The sequence below is a fragment of the Chenopodium quinoa genome, unplaced genomic scaffold (assembly GCF_001683475.1).
Source record: "Chenopodium quinoa cultivar QQ74 unplaced genomic scaffold, ASM168347v1, whole genome shotgun sequence".
In the NCBI taxonomy this organism is placed as follows: Eukaryota; Viridiplantae; Streptophyta; class Magnoliopsida; order Caryophyllales; family Amaranthaceae; genus Chenopodium; species Chenopodium quinoa.
The window spans coordinates 4,905,507-4,911,107 of NW_018742309.1; the positions used below are offsets into that span (position 1 = coordinate 4,905,507).

The following is a 5,601-nucleotide window of genomic DNA, read 5'->3' on the forward strand; positions in this document are numbered from 1 at the left end:
AAAACGCTGCCTCAGGCAGCGTTTTAAAGCCCATATACATATTCCAGTATAATTTGGCAAAAAATACTAGTATATTTTGCCAAAATACATACCAACAGGTCAACAAGGTAAAACGCTGTCTGAGACAGCGTTTTACTTCTTGAATTTTTTTTTAAAAAAAACTGGGTGTAAACGCTGTCCGAGACAGCGTTTCACCCCAGAAGCTTAGTTTGGGAAATACTTTTCCCACGAGACCAATTTGGTAAATAATTTACCAATAAAGCTCAATTTGGGAAAAAATCCGCCAATACGAGTGGTATGTCGATGGGCATGGGTCGTGTATGGATATTATGCTCGAAAATTAGTTACGACTTTCATTAAGAGTTTAGCCAACCTTTATTCATTAATATTTTATTGGAAACGAGTGATGATATCAAGGGTTGTGTTTAGTTACAAATCGTTAAGTCACTAGACTACCAGCATAGCTTGTGGATATGAGCCACTTGATCCAAGCCTAACCTTAGCTATGCTTGGATTTGAGTCAATTTTATGTTGCATATAAATCAATCCAAAATGTAGTTTATAATAGTTAAAGTTGTAGAACTGCCAACTGTTATAAGAGTGTTTTAAATAAAGTATTGACTTCGGGCTATATTCGTTGTGGTGAATTGTTGGGTTTGATCTTCCCCACCAAATTCTTGTGTGATTTAATTTTGTATCAGTAAGTCGTGTCAAAAATTGTCAATTTTACACTTAATATCCAAGAAAATGGATTTCTAATCTAATTTGATGATTATTGATTTATGTTAGAACATTGAAATGTACATGAATATTCAAGGAGCAAGAATACAATCAGACACATTGAAATTACACTGATCAAGAAAAACATAGCTCCCTTAGGATAATTGAGGCTATTGAAATGGAGCTTCTTGTACAAATTTAGCGATAACACTCAACAAATTTACATATTGACAAATTAATTTAATTGATAGGAGATTAAATCCTCATAATAGGCCAAAGCCCATACAGTCATGAAGACACATACAAACTTCAACTGCTACTAAACACAAGATTTACAAGAACCAATTTCAGCCCACATTACTTAAAACACATATATGCTCTTAATTTCACACACTACATACACTACACTAAGTAGCAGAACTATGGGATGAAAACCATACTAGATTATCTTGAGTGAACACATGGCACACAGGGGCAGCCCCGGGCTCGATCCCGAGCACACGAAACGAGACGTGGCGTGGGTCCCACTGAGAAGTATCCATGTGGCAGATTGCAACAGCTTCAATTCGCTGCCTATCCTCCTGACCCTTAAGTGAGATCTCAAACAACCTATTATCACTCACTTGCCCATGACAATAGTACACTGTATAAGGGTAAGGCACAGGGTGACACCCTACCATTTTTGTTGCAACAATTTCCTTAGGATCTTCCAAAATTGTATAATTTGCAAAATAGGGATAAATTTTTTTGTCTTTGTAGTTGTCAAAACCTCGAATTTTTCGCCTAACCCGAAGATTAGGCTTAAATTATCAAGCATAGATTCTAAAGAGGTAGCACAAAATTTGGTCTCGCCTTTTAAAGGAGGGGTTTCACAATGCATAAGGGTGTGTTTTATGGCCTTAGCTTGAGGTGAATCTTGAGAAAATGAGAAAAAGTCGAGTATTTTCGGAATTTGGGTTGATGGAAAAGGGATTAAATTTGATTCTTGTTTAGATATTATGTGAGGAGTAAAAGATGAGTTTTTTATGGGAAAATATAATGTGATATTTTTTTTACCTAGTTTTAGGTCTTCAATGTGAAAGAATATGTTCCATGATATTTCCATGTGATCCATGCTAGATGATGATGATGTATGGGCATGAATATGGTGATCATCATCATGAACATGGTTTGCTATTTTTCTACCAAGATTTCCATGGATCATGCTCTGCAAAATATTCAATAATTATCATAATATTAGAAGGAAATACTTTTTTTTTAAAAATTAAAATAAAGTTGGAGGATGAAAAATATAAAAAATAAGAAGAAAACACACACACATCAAGAATTCAAGATGCCTTATTTTTATGAAATTCTAGTGATAACCACATAATATCGTAAAATAAGATTTTTTTTTTCATGAGATAGCTAATATTTATTTAAAACATATAAATTAATGGAGTGTTTGCATAGAAAATAAATTATGTGTCTCAATTTAATTTAAGAATTTTGAAAAATAAATAAAGTTAAAAAATGAAGGGGTTATTTTGCCTATAGGTTTGGAAGGCATTAACTTGCTCCATGGAATGATGATGTATGGGCATGAATATGGTGATCATCATCATGAACATGGTTTGCTATTTTTCTACCAAGATTTCCATGGATCATGCTCTGCAAAATATTCAATAATTATCATAATATTAGAAGGAAATACTTTTTTTTAAAAAATTAAAATAAAGTTGGAGGATGAAAAATATAAAAAATAAGAAGAAAACACACACACATCAAGAATTCAAGATGCCTTATTTTTATGAAATTCTAGTGATAACCACATAATATCGTAAAATAAGATTTTTTTTTCATGAGATAGCTAATATTTATTTAAAACATATAAATTAATGGAGTGTTTGCATAGAAAATAAATTATGTGTCTCAATTTAATTTAAGAATTTTGAAAAATAAATAAAGTTAAAAAATGAAGGGGTTATTTTGCCTATAGGTTTGGAAGACATTAACTTGCTCCATGGAACTCCTACAATCTTGTTCCCAATGTCCTACAAATCCACAATTTTCACAAAAAGCATCATTAATATTATTATTGACAGCAGAAACATTAGCTACGGAAGTAGGAATATCAGTACTAATATTATCTAATTTTTTGGCAAATAGAGGTTAATTGAGATTGCAAAAAGGATATTGAATGGACATTATGTTTTCCCTTGTTTGCAAAACCTCTTGGATTACCGTATTGGCCTGGGAATTATGAATTGCCATCTCTTCAATTACTGTTCCTGCTAAGTCTACTTGGAGATTCATAAATCTCTCATTTGCTGCTGAGTCAAGTATTGATCTAGATGTATTTCTAAGCCCGTTGTAGAAGGCATGGATTGTCTGCCACTGCGCCAAACCATGATGGGGACACTCTCTCTGCAAATCCTTAAACCTTTCCCAAGCTTCATATAGACTTTCATCAGCTTCTTGGGCAAAATTTTGGGTTGAACTCCTTAGTAAAGCTGTCCTCTCTGCAAGGTAATATTTATTATAGAAATTCAAAGCAAGAGTATCCCAGTTAGTAATACCAAGTGCAGTTCTATTCAAACAATTGTAGCACAATTTAGCTTTACCACACAAAGAAAAGGGAAAAAGAATCTCCCTGATTTGGTCCTGCATAACCCCAACTTGCCTAATAGTATTGCAATATTGGCAAAAATCCAAGATGTGAAGATTTGGATCTTCACCCTTAGCTCCGCTAAATTGCTTCCTTTCAATCATAGTGATAAACTGGGGTTTGATTTCAAACTATACTCCTTCGAGATCAGGTGGAGGAATAAGATGAGGGAAATCTGTCAGGGTCGGCTGCGAATAATCGCTGAGCTTGCGAGGTGGTTGGTGCGTCATCTCTGCTTCTAGTTCTGAATAAACTTTTGTATCACTAGAATCAGATGGTGGTTCCAAAGGTATAGTACCCTCGGAAGTAGCTCGTACCTGTCTAAAAAGATTCTTCTGTCTATGAAAAGAACGTTCAATCTCAGGGTCAAACGGAATGTAACCTGATCTAGAACTCCTGGGCATAAACATAGATCTAAACAAACAGATATGAGAAACTGCCCCAAAGAACTTGCGTTCTCTGAGAATAAAGAAAAATAATCTAGACTACAATGATAATCAGAAATAAAAATAGAACCGTTTCCCCAGCAACGACGCCAAATTTTGACAGGCTTAAGTCGTATCACCTAATCAAAAATAATTCCTAAAGTCCTCTAACTACATTAGATAGAGAAATAGGGTCGAATCCACAGGGAAACAATGTTCTTTTACTCCTAATCAACAATTATAATCTAAATTATCGAGTAACCAATTTGTATTTGTAGGAATTAAACTAATAATTAAACTAAGCAAATTAAATAAGGGAATAATCAATACTAAAAGGTCTAGGGTATAGGTTCACCAATAAATAATACTCCAGGGTAAAAATAACAATCAATTATCAATGCATAAATTAACCAGATTATAAAGGGCTGTCGCTACGTATTATAATCACATAATTGATCTACCGATATTAAATCGCATCTCTCGAATCTTGATCTAACCATTTATAATACGTAGCCTATTGAAACTAAGCCTAAACATCAATTCTCATCTATCAAATCTCGAATCAATATTGCATAACTCATACAATTAAACCTGGCCAAATCTAATTTCATAGTATTTAAATCAATCAATAGGAAAATAATCAATCATCAATAATCAACAATAATAAATTACCCCTTTGTATTATTCATGGGTCCCCACAAACCCTAGAAATAAATCTACTCACTCATAATCAAAATTAAACTAGGCAAAGCAATTAAAGAAAGCATAATTAAATCAAAGCAATTAAATTACTGAAAGTAAAGAGGGAAGACATAGTTACCAAAATTAATGGAAATAATAAATTACATAAAACTCAAGAGTGTAGAGAGAGAAAGTGTAGAGAGAGAAAGTAAGAGTAATAACAAAAGCTTAAACTAATAATAATCCGTAATTTTAGTAAAAGAGAGTGAAAAACGTCCTTAACTTCCTAAAACAAATCGTATAAAAGATAAAAGGAAATTATATCTTTAAACTCCTTTAGAAACACGCGCCCGGTCAAGCGGCATCTCGCCCGGCCGGGCGCGCCTTTGGGCGAGCAACTACTCTCTTCTTTCTTCCTCGCCCTGCCGGGCACGCCTTCGGGCGAGCTCTCGGGCAAGCTTGGAGTTCTTCAATTGGGCCGTTTCTTAGCCCAATTCGCATTTCCTCTTTGGGTTCTGAATACATGGTCCATTTCCCCGGACCCTTCTTCTTCGCCGAGCCCTTAATCACCGATTTGATGACTCCAACCGGTCCTGGGCTCCGGAATGTGGTCATATAAATGCGACCTTACTCCAATGCTCGTAGTGGCTCCAATAAATCTGGGAATATGCTCCAAATCCGCAATTTCCTATAAAATAATACCAACTCTACAAAAACATTAGAAAACGCATATTAGTAACAAAAGTAGCTCCATAGAGCTCAAATAAACACAATTATGACCATTGGAACGGGGAATAAATATATATATAAAATAGACTTATCACGTGGCTGCCTTATAAAGATTCGTGAATGGTTTACAAGTTCCTTAAAAACTTGTTGGAGGCTCCCTACTTTCCTTGTCCCTAATTGTATAATGTCAATTCTCACTTCCTATGATTGCCAAGCATATCCACAACATGCTTAAGTAGGCGCGCTCTAAATGACGCCTATTAGAGGTATTGTTTGTCCTACTTCTCTGCCATTGATAAAACATTGGGGTAATCATGATTTTTGTTGGGTTTCGTAGCGTCCAACGCTACGCAGAAGAGAAACCCGCCCAAGACCCGCTCACTAATTAAAGAAACTAAA

The 5,601-nt window shown here is 34.8% G+C and overlaps 1 pseudogene; it reads right to left on the reverse strand.

The window, feature by feature from the left end:
- Positions 1 to 996: 996 nt before the first annotated feature.
- Positions 997 to 1,950, reverse strand: LOC110687366 (annotated as a pseudogene).
- Positions 1,951 to 5,601: the final 3,651 nt, after the last annotated feature.